The sequence below is a fragment of the Hyperoodon ampullatus genome (genome assembly GCF_949752795.1).
Source record: "Hyperoodon ampullatus genome assembly, chromosome: 4".
Classification (NCBI taxonomy): domain Eukaryota; kingdom Metazoa; phylum Chordata; class Mammalia; order Artiodactyla; family Ziphiidae; genus Hyperoodon; species Hyperoodon ampullatus.
Window position 1 is genome coordinate 108,721,810 of NC_136917.1, and position 15,329 is coordinate 108,737,138.

Genomic DNA, 15,329 nt, shown 5'->3' on the forward strand with positions numbered 1-15,329 from the left:
GTGTGTATATGTCAGTCCCAATCTCCCAATTCATCCCACCCCCACCCCCACCCCCCGCTTTCCCCCCTTGGTGTCCATACGTTTGTTCTCTACATCTGTGTCTCTATTTCTGCCCTGCAAACTGAGCTAGTATTAATAGTTCTATTTGACAAGAAAAATGTTGATGCTTAAGATTTGCTTTTGTATTTTACCTATCAGATCTTTGTTTCTGAGCACATATTTGTCAAAATCATTCACCACCTCCCTCAAGGGACTCAGTTAATATATTTGCCTAGTTGTTGCAATTCTCTCATATCCGCTATCTGTGAATAATGATGCTTCTTTAATCACTCATTAGCACTGCAGTTTATCACCTCCCACCATTCGTTAGATTGCCTTCGGAATAAAAATAAAGAACTTCCAGAGTATTCTTTTAATATCTAACAGATATCACACGCCAAAACCAGTTCAGTTGGGAAGAAGTGGAAGGACATTCAACAGGAATTCAATCTGTAAATGAAACCAACAAATTATAAATTATACATAATTGAGAGTGATTGCTAAGAGTATGTTAATACATTTTATATAGATGCTTCTGATTTCCTTCTTGTGCTACTAAATGAACCGACTATATTTTAAGTGAGTGGTTAAAGTAGGAAATCAAAAACTGGTGTAAGACTTTTGTGATAGTCAATTATTTTGCACGTTTGACAAAAAGAAATCTTTACTGAATGTAAACTGGAGAGTGGCTTTTATTATGTTCTCAATCTTGTGGTGTAGCAGGTAGTAGAAACATCATGAGCTTGACTTATCAAAACTGGGTTCTAGTCACTTATTAGCACCAGAGCCTAAGTTTTTTCTTCCCTAAAATAAGAATAATTATGGGGTAGATGGTGTGGTACAGTAAAATTAAATAAAAACCAAATACTGTTTCGGGGATCAGGAGATTAACAAGATTCCAATCCCAAATGTGAAACTGTTTAGTTGGGTGGCGCATCACTACATTTCTAGACTTCCCTTTACTCATGTAAAAAACAAGGGAGATGGATCATACAATCTTTGGGGTCCTCTTTATCTCTGAAATTTTATTGATGTATTATATATGAAGTCAAAGGGTTATTTTGTGAGATTGAAATAAAATATACATTTGTGATCATATGCCCAAAGAATTAAATTGGTATAAAATGCAATGAATTATTACCTTATTATTACTCTTTTTATTACCATTCTGATGACTATTGTGCTCTGAAGATCTTTCTGTGTGTGTGTGTGTGTGTGTGTATAGTAGTAGTAGTAGTTGTTGTTCTTGCTGTTGTTGATTTTCAATGGTGTATAGTATTTCCAAATATCAGTCATCATTATGATAGCCAGAATTTTTACTATGTCTCTTTACCAATATTTTTATACAAAAATTATTTAATATCTTAAAAAATCATCTCACATTTAATTTAAAGTTAACAATGATATGCATAAAGTGAGTTTCATAGGTCAATTTTATTTTTTCTAATGCATATTAAAATAAATAAATAAAGTACTCTTTCCTGCACTACTTAAAAACCTTGTCTTAATATTTGTAAAAATTGGGCTGGAATATAATTAGAAAATGGTGAATGTAGAGAGGTTAGATATTGAGGAGTAAAAATGATACTAAAATATTTTAGGATGTTCAAATTCAAACAAAATATTTTAAATCAGAAATACAGCATTCTGAGGAAAAGCAGATATGCACCAAAAACAAAAGGCATGGCACAAAGACAATAGAAAAATAGGTCAGTTCATCTCCACCTGTTGTCAAGCTCTTGGCCTTATTTTGATTATAAAACGTACTTGCTCACACTGGGAAGAATGTGAACTAATATTAAGATTATAATCAAGGAATAATTGTACAGGAATGAAGCAAGGTGGCCTAACCTCTTTCCATATTATAAAAACCTGGAGATACAAGACGATGGGTGTGTAGAACTATTTCGAGGCATGAAAGAAGGCAGTGCCATAGGACTGCTACCATGAAAATGCACTATATGTGAGAATTATAGTAGAAACCTTGGTGAAGTAAAACTAGAAATTAAAGAAATGCCAGGGTTGGAGTTTGCATTAACAGTTAACTGAAACAATGTGTGGTTGAGAGCTGTCAGGGCACTGTGACAATGTTGTGTGTCTCACTGTTAAATCGATTTTATGGGTCGATTAAATAAAGTACTACCTGTTAAGTATGAGCTTTTTTGTTTAGCATTTTATAAATATCAACTAATTTAGTTCTCACAACAACATTGTCAAGTACTCACTATTATTAACCCCACTTTTTACATGCGGAAACAGAAGCAGAGAGAGGTTAAGGGACTTGCCCAAGTATGCAGGAAAGCTAAATTTGACCCCAAGAGTCCAGCGGGGTTCATCATTAGCAGATTCATGTTCTGCCTGTCCCACAAATGGGCCTGATTGTTCTAAAAAAAGACCCTTCTCTTTGGCTGAGTGATTGATTCAGGAATTCTGATTAAGGACATTAGCACAAAGACTTCCCGTAAAGATAGGAATCAAATCAGAAATATGTACTGTATATACACATTTAGGACCGATAAGTAGTGGGGAAAATTCCCATGTCTTCTGGGAAAGAAATCCCCTTGCTCTTAGTAAAGAGTGTTTATAAGAGATTCTCTTCTGGATATCATAGTGTGAGATTTCAAATCCTATTACTGCTTTGGGTTTTTTGGCACTGTATGAGAAGCCCTTCTGATACCTTACCAGGGACTAGGGACAAACAAACCCAAGAGAACTGCAGAGAACATAGGTAGATTCACTGTCTACTCAGAAGCCACCACGTGAAGTGGCTTGGATGCTTGCCACAGGCTTGGATGCTTCTTGAGCTTTTAACTCCATGCCCTTAAACAATAGGAACTGTAGAAATCGTAAGTAGTTCCAAGTTTTCTCTCTCCCTCCCTCCCTTTTTCTCTTTTCCCTCTCTCTCCCTCCCTCCCTCCCTCCTTTCCTGCCTCCCTTCCTTTTATTGTTAAAGAACAAAACTAAATTAAAAAAATTTTTAAATCAAGAAGAAAAGCTCCAAGAAAATAGTGGTAGTGGAGTATCCAAATCTGAATAATTCCCCAACTGAGGATGCAGTGTATAATTCCTTTGACTGCTATGACTTATGTCATTCTGCCTGAAGAGTTTCTATATTGACCCTGAAAATACTTCTAGATTTTGTCCTGTCAATAAAGTTACTAAAATTGACCTCTACTCCCAATAGTATTAGAATGTAGCTTATATGGTAATTATGTAATTACTTTAAAAAGCATGAGACATAATTATATTAATCAAAGTGAGAAACCTGTGAAGGGATTTGAAATGAACATAAAATAGAGTCTCTTTCCAGAGGTAAACTAAATCTCAATGGCTTACAAGCTTACAATACATACATCAGTATCTAGTGGCTTCATGGGGAAAATCAAAGGCATATAAATCATTCATGAGGGATCCTCTGAACATCAGCATTAGTTTTCCTTCTGTAATAAACTATGCCCCCTTTTTTAATTTTAAGTGACACTTAAAGGGGCATTCTAGTTTCACATTAAGTTTCATACTAATAATGGAATGCTTTCAAATAGAGTCAATTTTGTCTATTTCTCTTCTTTTAGGAAGACCCAGAAAAGGTGAATTTTAAGTTGTCTAGATAAAATTTGAAGAATAAATTCAATAAGACCCAGACTGTGTCATAAGTTTGTAATTTAATTCACACTAATTAACCCTCTGCCTTGAATCTAGTAGGGACATGATGAATTATTTTTGAATGACTCAAGTGATGGATGAAGGACTAAGACTTCTTTTCAGGACTGGGCTGTATAAGTGATCTAGACCACTAGTTATATTTCTTATAATATTTTCATGTCTGCCTACTCCATGGATATTACTTCATTCCTTGTCAGGTTCTAGATCAGAGAATAAGAAATCAGTTTGAATGGGGTTGAATTTAGGTGATATTACTTATGAGATGTGGAATCTTGAGTTATTTAACCTTACTTTGTATTCACTATTTGTTTGTTGTTGTTTTGTTTTTAAACATCTTTATTGGAGTATAATTGCTTTGCAATGGTGTGTTAGTTCACTATTTGTTTTTAATCACCAAAATAGTGATAATAGTAGTATCCATGTCATATGGTTATTGTGAAGTACTGAGATAATATCTATAAAGAGTGCAGAACAATGCTTGGTATATAATTAGTACTTAACAGTTAGCTTTTATAGTTGTTGGTGTTGGTATTTTCAAAATTAAATAAAATTAAATAAAAACTTTAACCTCCCAGAATACTTATCAGTCAAAGTAAAAAAATGAATTGGAATTGAATTATGCATTAGTTTTATCAGAGAGATGTTGTAAGTTGACAAAGAACACTGCATAAAGTAAGCAAACAATATCAGCATATTTACTGACAAATATCTATATATAGTCACACTTATGAGTTTAACAGCTATAATAAACCTTGAGAGTTCACACCTGTAATGTGCCTATGATGAGAATAGGCTGAGCTCCTAAAGAGCACATTTTTAGTATTCCCTGCATTAAGTAAACATTAAACACTTATGGCCCATCATAATGCTCACTAACCTCTATTTCTTTCAATTCAACCTTGGTAGTTATCCTTTCTGTTTCTAGCTAGATGCTAATTGCATTTTTAAATGTTATGAGTTTTTTAATTAAGTTTTTTTATTATTACAAAAAAGCAGTACACATAATTGTCCAAAACATTACAAAATTAAAATAAACACAATGAAGAATATTTAAATACTCTGAAGACCTCCCTATCTAGAGATGGCCGCTCTTGATCTTTTTGCGTATACCTTTCCAGGTCTTTCTCTTCCTCTCTCCAACTTTAGAAAGAACTCGTAGAACATTTCCTTCTTTTTCATTTAACACAGGTTTTTGACAAGATCCAACAGCATTTGTGTATTGACACTTTGCTTACAAATTCTAATGATCACCTGTAAAGTTATTCTAACGTCAAGGTTGGGGAGAAAGGGGGAAGTATGGCAGGTAGGTCCTCTGGAAACACTTTAGTGTGTACTGATATGCCTCTTGAGTTTCCTAACCCTGAGTTTGGGAAAATGGCCAACAATAATCTCACTACCTACGTGGCCCACATTCAGAATAGAATTAAAGCTTTAAGAGCCTCCATATTTGTATGCCTTTTGGATTAGTTAAGCGGTTAAGCAGATCTTCCTTTATTTTTTCTTTCCAGGTGACAAAAACTCATCGTTTATCTTGTTGGAACTAAGTTGTAAACTGCTCCTATTAAGGAGGAATGGAAACCATATGTGTATATATTGCTTACAATCATGTAGGTTAATTTGCAAACTGTCCCAGCCCAATGACATGAACCATAAAGAAGAGCAATGTACTATTTGTGATATTCTAGATTGGGATAATATTTTTGAAAGGCTACTAGGCAATGTCAATAACATTTTTGAAGCAAACACCTACTTCTATGGTTATAGTCCCAGTATAAGTGCCATTTCTGTCAATTTGTGTACAACAAACATAAAAGAGAGTACTGATTTGTAAATTTCAGAAAGGACACAAAAGAACAAGCTAACAGTGGCTACTTCTAGGGTTCAAGAATGAAATGCAGGGAAGGGGTCCAGTTTCACTGTTTTTCATGTGGCTATCCAATTTTTCCTAGAACATATACTGTTTTTAGAATTAGGAGAAGAAATGTTGAATTTTTCCATAGAATGTTAAAAAATGGTGATTAATAGTTCAGGGTCCTGAATTATATTGCCAGAGTTCAAATGCTCTGAATATAGGCAATTGTTTTAATTTTTTTCTAAAAATGAAAGTGCTTGGATCACAGTAGGTGATCAATAAAATGGAGGTCTTATCATTATTGTTATCTTAAAACCTAAGGGAAAAACTTTATGTTCAGAGCATGTTTATATACAGTACAGACTGCATCAATAGAATGAGAGTGATATCAATGTCTGAAATGTTAACTGCATTGTATGCTCTTATACTTAAGTTTTCAATGATGAACCATTTTACTTTCATAGGTAGGTTTGACTATAACAGTGATTCAGAGGGGACTGATGTTTACATGGAGAAAAAGCACAAGAGATTCTATTCCTTAAAATATCCTTCAACACTTGAAGAAAAACAATCATAAGCCACACAGACCAGAAGTCATTCATTACTCCTGCTATTAGCTCTATTTTAGTGATTATTAATCTACATCTGTCATTAAATAGGAGGGACAATGACCTCTTTCTAGGCAAATTACTGCTGATATATGCTACCTCAAGCTTCTAAAAGCTTTATTTCTATTGCAAGTGTTTTGTTATTTTCAGTTAATTGTTTGTCATCATTATATTTCTTGTGATAAGAGAGCTTATACATAAGTTCATTCAAATGTAAATATATGAGATTCTTTCCCCATATATATATATTACCTACTATAAACCAGATATTATTCTAGTACTTGCTATCATTGACTCAAACAGTGATTCATATGTTGTTCATCCATGTAATTTTCCAAGAGGCTGAAATTATCCAAAGATGAGAAGGTAGGCAACACACAATAATACTAAATAATTGGCCTCTAGTCAGAGAATGAAAAGAACTTGAAAAAGATAAAGAACTTGAAGTGGTGAACAGCAAGGTGAAGGAAAACAAGGCCAAGGAAAACCATCCCAACATGCATAGTTTCTTATTTCTGAAGCCATGCTGACTATATGTGAATTTTGTTTTGCCATTGTTATTCTATGCCTTTAGGTAAATTCTGGAACTTTAGTAAATTTTAATTTTTCATATATAAAATGAGGCTTATTAACAATATCAGCAAAGTTTATCATAGGGATATTATGAGGATTAAGTGATATACTACTCATAAAGTACCTAGTATAATGTTTGGCACATAAGGCACAAAATTATTAACTAATATTACTAAAAAATAATGAAATGTTCTAACAGATTGGCTGAGTAATGGAATGAAAAATATCAAAGGATATATGAAATATGGAAATTTAAGCAAGCAGGTAATTTGTATCAGAAAAAAAAAATTTCAGGAACAGGTTGCGTGATTTTAGGACTAAGGATAGTTATGTCACCAAGACAGCTATGTCAAAAGGGAGCTCTATGAGTCTTGGGACAAGGAGTTTCCCAAAGGTTTATGTAGTTTGAAGCCCCATACCCCAGATTATTCTAAACTGCATTCATACCATTCTTGTATGAGAGTCACTGACAAAATTGCAGAGACAGTAACTCAGCCAACGAGAAAAGGGAGACAAAGTCAAAGCCTCACTAATAGCAGAGATAAACTGATGCTGGATTCTGAGCCTTTGGCCAGAGCTGCATAAAACCCTCCCATTTCAGATCAGGGCTGGTTCAGGGACTGGGAAGGTGCTGGTAGGTATCAAATGATCACAACAGTGAGGACAGGAGGGGTACAGAGATTGAATACCAGGTAAGACCTCACACTGTGTGATCCAAAGCAGAATCCAGACTATTGATAAAATAGAGACAGTGGTTTTTTTAATGCATTCAATTTCTCAAAGAGTTGTCCATTTCTGTGCTTAGTGGCTTCTTTTAGCAAGTCACATCTCTATTTGGTAGGCCAGAGGGATAACACAGTTTCACTTCCGAACTATTTCCCTGGTCTTTTTTAGTATAAAAGCACTAATATTCTAAATGGAGTTCCATTAAGGCATCTAGAACTCCTGAAGAAAGGGCACTTTGCTTTCCTCTTTACAATCAAGTTGTTCCCTAGAAAGATGCAAATTGGTGTGCTAACAGCAATAACCCGATACCTGAGGAAAACTGGGAAGATGGAAAGAGCGCCCATAATTTCTGACTTCCACTGAGTTGTCAGGAACTCCCCTGCATTAAGAAAACACATTGGCCATATAGCCATTAAATCTGAATAGCAGATTCCATGTTTGTTAAAAGAATTAAAGAGCTCATTTGTTGTCACGTTTATCAGGAAGCTGTCTACAGAGAGTGGCCTATCAAAGTGATAAGCTAAGACTGTTTTGTCTGTGGATAAAAGGTATAAATTCTGAAATGTTAGAGATTATCTGGAATTAGAGCATTCTGCAACTATTCTATAAAGTGTTGCTTTCATGTGAAAATATTGCTGTAAAAGGTGAATATGAAATCATTCACTTTTTACAAAATTTAATCAAGATCTAAATCAGACTTTTAAAATATGACTTACATTCTGTAAATTAGATAGGTGTCTGTCACTTATTTTTAGTTGAAGGAGGACTAGCTTTAATTCCTGTGATTTCTTTTCTCCACCCACCAAATGGATGAACATATGTAGTCAGGGTCAGTGGCACAGTTTATAAACATGTTATGTAATGAGATGATTGACTACTTTAAACATTCTAGCAGTGACTAGTTGGGGCTGCCCTTAAAACAGTGAAATATATTGCTTCAGCTTTTACATGCTGTAGTTTGAAACTGTCATTTTACAGCTGTCTTAAATTATGACTTTTTAAAAGAAGATTCTAAATAAAACACAAAAGTAGACTTTGCAAATTTTTTCTGTAATTTTAACATGGCATATCCTTTCTACCTGAAAAAAAAAAAAGATTAAATGGATTATTTAGTGATTAATAAAATGTCCCATTGTTTCTTTGGGTCACTGTGCTTAACAGGTGATCAATGTAGCCAATTTGTTTTCCTACCCATTTTACTTGGAGGTTATATTTCTATTGTGGCCATGAGGCTTTACATTTAGAAAAGGAAGAATTCACAATCTAAGACCTAAATAAGAAGGCAATGTGAAATTTCCACCGTTGGACATGGCACTGGATTTCATCTTCTTGTGTCACCTGATTGTTTTTGTAAAGTCAGTGTGAGTTTGTGCTCTTGACAAAGATTGATGGACTAAGTGTTATCATCATGATGTACTGCATTATTTATATAAAGCAATCAAATTCTATCTTTTAGTTTGTCCTTTGCTGTCAACTGAAGAACTACGGTAGTCTGAAAGAACAATTAACTGGGTTTATAATTTTTGCATAATTATAAAAATATATAATCTTAGAGCATAAAATTCAATAAGCTATCTTATTTATGCATCTTTTTTAAAAAATCCAAAGCAGTCAGGTGTCACTCCTTTGTTTTGTTGACCTTCATCACACCTATCTGGTAAAACAACAAAGCTGGATCAGGGTATCTCCTTCCTGTACGAGCACTAGCTGCTGTCCTCTAACCAGACACATGGTTGGGTATACATGTTGCAAATATCAGTTTTTGACTCCAAACCCAGCAGGGCCCTCAGTTCTTTCCCTCAGTCTTTTTTTCTATGTGATCCCATCACATTTTCAGCAGCCCTACTACACACAGAAAACGCCAGGTAGGAGCTCCCTCGGTTTGTCTAACAGCATCTACAAACATGCAGGCATCCAGGTGAAACTTCATATTCTGTCATCTCCCTCCTCACGCCAGAGGTAATTCCTTCCACATGTACTCTGAAGCCCACCCTTCATAGTGTTTTCTCACCCCCTACTCTTCTGAGTATTCCTTCTCTATGGCATCTTTAACTTCTCTTCTGGTAGATGCTTCCCATCAGCACCAAACACTGTCAGGTTTCTGCCATTTTAAATACACTTCCAACCCTGTCTCCCACCCCATTTTCATTTGGATAACATTTTATTTGAATAACACTGACTATATGCCAGGCACTGATCTTTGGCACGGGGAGAATTTGGTGAATAAGTTGATTCCAAACTTAAGAGAGTTTACAAGGTAGAAACATGTGTCTGCTTCTAGACCATGTTTCCAAAAACACCTCTCAGAATTTTTGTTTAGATTCCCATGACTTAAAAGATCAAATTTATGCTAACTTCTCTACCTCTAACCTGAATCTTTCTCCACAGGTTCAAATTCATAATATCAACTTCTCACTAAATATCTCCACATGGATGTCTATAGACATTTCAGTCCAAGCATTTCCAAAAGAGAATTCTTCATTCCCCTTCACCACCATCCCCAAACTTGCTCCTTAGACCATATTTTCTATCAAAATGAAAGGCAGAGCTTTTTGTTAAATTTTGATGTATGAGTTTCCTCCTTTGTTCTTCTCTTTCTTTTCAACCATCACATTGGATCTATAAATTTTGTCTCTCAATATGTCTTTTGGAATTCACTTCTCTCCATTTAGTTTTTAGTACTCTGATGCAAGCCGGCAATCCCTTGTGCCAGAATAAACTTTGCCTCTTCCTCACTGGTCTGTCACCCTTAGACTTTGCCTCCTTGTAATCCATTCTCTGCATTGCATCCAGGGTGAATTATTTGAAGTCCAAATTGTGTCACCCTCCTGATTAGACCGCTAAATGGCTGTGCTTTATGTTCAGGAATGCCCAGACTCCTTAGGAGTGTCTTAAAGACACCGCATACCCTGGGCAATGCCTATTCTTCAGTCTTATCTCTTGCCATTTCTGTTTTCTCTCTTCTTTCTAGCTAAAGTGAGTTTCATGCTGTTTCTTAAGCACATGTTCTGGCTCTTCTCCCTGTGTCTGCACATGCTTTCCCCTCTGCATGGTCTTTCTGGTCCCACCCCTTTGTCTGGCTGGTTTCTGCTAATCCTCTTGTATTAAATTGGAGATCACTTGCCTTGGGAAGGCTTCCTTACTCACAGTGCTGAGTTTGGTGCCCCCTCTTGTGCTCCTTTGGCATCAGGCATTTACTTTTTCATAGACCTAACATATAGTGGTGACTACTTGTCAACTTATTTGTGCCTTTTGTTAGACTCTAAAGAACAGGTAATTGTCTGTCAGGGGCCCCATAATATGTGCAGCAATTATCACTTAATGTCATGTAAATGGACTTCAGTTTACATTAACTAGACAGATATTCTTCATAGGTAGAAATAATGTAGTCAAAAAACACTTGGGAATTCCATTATATGGTTGAATTTTCTGGTGATTTATGAAATTCAGCTAAGTATTCTATGGAAATTCAATATTTGTTAGTAGTATTATCTGTTCTATTCTCCCTAACATGCTGTGTGCCTTTATTTTCAATTTGCTGATTCTAGTTTCCTGCAAATATTTTTTTCACAACTCATAGTGAACCAACAAAGAAAGCTAGTCTAATAAATTTCTTTCCTCCTTTGTCTTCCTCTCAATTGAAGGTAGGAAAATACAAACTTCCTTCCTTCCTTCCATCCATCTCTCCTTCCTCCTCCTTTTCTTTATTTCTTTCCTCACTTTCTCTTATTCATTTTCCTTCTTCTTTAATAATTGAAATCTTTGGATGAGCTTTAAAAAATGTGGAGGGCTGGGTTCCAACCCCAGTGATTCTGACTTAATTGGACTGGGCATCAGGAATTTTAAAAGCTCCCCTGTGATTCTAATATTCAGCAAAGTTTGAGAACCACCGGGTTAGATCATCTCTAATGTCCCTTTCAATTCTAAAAACTCTAGATTTTGTTATTTTAAGGGACTCTCCGGAGTGTTTTAAAATACAAAATATGCCAAAAGACTTTTTTTCAAAATGTAGAGCCCAAAATATCTTTGTCTTTTCAAGTAGTTAGCCTTGATTAAAGCCGTGTGTTAAAGGATGTAAAATTCAAATAGTCAACACTCAAAATTATTGCTTATTTTCTTCTAATTCTATTCAATACTGTATTTCCTTAGCATTAAAAAGTTATCTAAAAAGAAAAAATGTCTTTAAAAATAGTGGGATAAACCACAGGCTAACAGCTAAGAAACATTCTGCTTTAAATTAGCTTTAGTATGGCTCTGAGTGAATCTACAAAGTTTCTTTGTTCATTCATTAGATTTGTGTCTTCCATGACCGCACGTGGTCATTTGGGGGGCACTGTGAACATTAAGGTGTAGAATTGGATGGTCTTTTATTACAAGTATGTCTCGTGATTTTCTGGTAAAATGACAGATCCTCTCAACGTGAATAAACTTATTCTTAATGGCTTTTTTATCTTATTTCCTTCTCTATTCTTCCAAATTGCAGGATGGTCTGAAATATCAACTAAAATTTAGTTTTAAAGCACAAATGAAGCTAACAATCACATCATACCTTTTGAATTGTATTTTTTTTGAAATTTATAACTGGACATATTATCAAGCTTTAGCTTGTGAAAGAAGGCTTTAAAATCAAAATCCATGCATCAGACTCATTAGAGCATACAACAAATAAAATTTCAATATTCAGCATAAAAGTTGCCTCAAGAGGCACCAAAGTAAATTGAGAGGCCTATTGTTGATTCAGAGTGACATTTATTTTGTTCTGTACAGTTTCACTGGCAGTAAGTCATAAGCGTGCTAACATTTTCTGTGAGTTTTACCAGGTTGAGTATGCAAATTCTCATTTTAACTAGAGTTATTGCTCACTTGTGTACTAGAATTGGCTCATTTTGCCAAGTACTCTGTTTACAGGTTGGTTCAAATTCTAACTTGTGCGATTGAAGACAAAGCTTTTATTTTCTTTCAGTTTTTAAATAAAATGATAGTATAGCTGCCAAGTTCAGTGGGAGAGCAATAAACTGAAGATAAGGTTGTAGTACACAGACCTGCATTGTCCTGGTTGTGGAACATGAATTTAAATGGTCTCTTGTATCTCATTGTGGCTTTGACTGTGGTTTTGATTTGCATTTCTCTGGTGATTAGTGATGTTGAGCATCTTTTCATGTGCCTGTTGGCCATCTGTATGTCTTTTTTTTTTTTTTTTTTTTGGAAAAATGTCTACTCAGATCCCCTGCCCATTTTTTAATCAGGTTGTTTGTTTTTTCTTTTTCTTTTTTTTTTTTTTTTGATATTAAGTTGCATGAGTTCTTTATGTATTCTGGATATCAACCCCTTATCAGATATATCATTTGTAAATATCCTCTCCCATTCAGCAGGTTGTCTTTTCATTTTGTTGATGGTTTCCTTGGCTGTGCAGAAGATTTTAGTTAGATGTTGTCCCATTTGTTTATTTTTGCTTTTGTTGCCCTTGCCTGAGCAGACATCTCACCCCCGCCCCCAAATATTGCTAAGAATGATGTCAAAGAGCTTACAGCCTATGTTTTCTTCTAGGAGTTTTATGGTTTCATGTCTTGCATTTAAATCTTTAATCCACTTTGAGTTTATTTTTGTATATGGTGTAATAAAGTAGTCCAGTTTCATTCTTTTGTATGTAGCTGTCCAGTTTTCCCAAAACCCTTTATTGAAGAGGCTGTCTTTCCCCCATTGAATATTCTTGCCTCCTTTGTCATAGATTAATTAACCATGTAAGCTTGGACCTAGCAGGTGTTATGCTAAGTGAAATAAGTCGGGTAGAGAAAGACATATACAATATGATTTCACTTAACTGTGAATCTAAAAAGCAAAACAAATGAACAAATGAAACAAAATAGAAACAGACTCATGGATACAGAGAAGCAACTGGTGGTTGCCAGAGGAGAACAGGGTGGCAGGATGGGTGAAATAGGTGAAGGGGATTAAGAGGTACAAACTTCCAGCTATAAAATAAATTAGTCACAGGGATTTAACTGTACAGTATAGGGAATATAGTCAATAATATTGTAATAACTGTGGTGACATATGGTAACTAGACTTATTGTGGTGATCATTTTGTAATGTTTAAAAATATTGAATCACTGTGTTTGTTGTTCACCTGAAACTAATACAATATTGGAGGTCAATTATAGTTCCATTAAAAAAGATCAAAAAGTAAAACAAACAAAAATATAGTCTCTTTTACTTTATCACATATAAATATGTATTGTAATATTCTTCACATTTAATTTGCAGAGATGTTGAAGAAATTAAATAATATCTTGTGTTAGTATAGTTACATGCTTGAGAGATATGTTACTACGTTTTTGTTTTTATTTTACATCTGTATACCAATTTTTTTTCAGAAATGAACAGAGGGCAAGGATGAAGGTACAGACATATTCTAGGTGGCTTCTAGCATTGCTAAAGGAACAGAGAAAATGGAGATGCATGCATTCATCCAAATAAATTATTAATATATTTACAATACTATGTAAATACAGGAGTACATTAGCAATACTGTGTAAATATATTAATATCTAAAAAAGATATCAATATATAAGTACATTAATATGTAAATACAATTATATATTTTCAGTAGATGTTTGATAACATAGGAAGAATAGGCTTAGCAGAAATGTCCTTGATAATCATGAGGACAGAGAATTAAATGTAGGGCTCTAAATTATAACTTAGTTAACTTGGTTATAACTTGGTTCTTACTAAAACTGTGTTGCTGACAAAATAAGTTTAGTGACACTTAGTTACTGTGTTCCAGATACTCGGCCTCCTTCATATTTCTTGAATTCATCACTGTCTTGCCTATCACTCGGGCTACACACTTGCCGTTCCTTCTGCCTACAAGACTCTTCCTTAGGTTTTAACATGCCTAGCTAATGTTCATCCTTCAGCTCAAGTGGCACCTCTTCAGAGAAGACTTTCTTGACTAGCTATCTTAAGTAACCAGTTCTATTAACAGCCTTTTTCATCCAGTTTGTTCGCCTCTCTACTCGCTGACCCACCCTACCCCTAACATGGCTTTTATTACAGTGGTTAATACCTTGCTTATTTATTTGTTGTTTTTCATTATGCATCTGCTCCACTAGACTGTAAATTCCAGGAATGCAGGAGCCATGTGTCTTCATCTAAGCTGTATTCCCAATGTCTAATGTGGTTGCTGGAATATCAATAATGATAACTGGATCAGTGAGCCTCTGATCTATGAACTGGAGATAGGCAGTAATATATAAAGAAAACTGAATGCATACACCATCCAAGAGTTTATATATCAATGAGAGAAATTAGCTGTTCTATCCACCTGATTCCCATTGTAGTGCCAACATAGAATTTCCTCCTTTACTTGGCATTACAAGTTGCACGATTGTATACTGAGCTCACAGAAAAAACACAACCACATTCATAATGGTACAACTTTTAGTGTTTTGGAGTTTTTTATTTGCGTTGTCTTGGGCAGCGTTATATGATATTTTATAGATTCATACACACTTTGCAATCCAGGCTAAAAGCTCAGGCAAATTGATAATAAAGTGAAATAAGACAGTCCCTGAATCACCTTGAACAGGAGGTAACTGGCAACAGGTGGCGGGTCAATGAGAAGAATGAAGCGGACACTGAACACAGACAGGATGGTCCCAGTCCAAGCTGAACCCTGGAGAGCGGGGGAAGGGGGTGGGGAAGAGGAGGCAAATGGGAAGTTAAATTTAGCCTGCAATGATTTCTTGCCCCTGGGAAAAACAGTTGCTTCGTTCTGTTGCCAAAAGGCAAATAGGCATCAGCTTAATTTGCCTGAGTCTGCCGTAAACTGCAGATGGAATCATAAAACATAGTTAGATTCAAAT

At 35.1% G+C, this 15,329-nt stretch overlaps 1 protein-coding gene across 2 annotated transcripts in view; it reads left to right on the top strand.

The window, feature by feature from the left end:
* The window catches only part of EDIL3 (EGF like repeats and discoidin domains 3), a gene marked incomplete at both ends in the record, with an annotated part of 432,654 nt that overhangs the window by 98,773 nt on the left and 318,552 nt on the right, over positions 1 to 15,329 (top strand). The window lies entirely within an intron of this gene.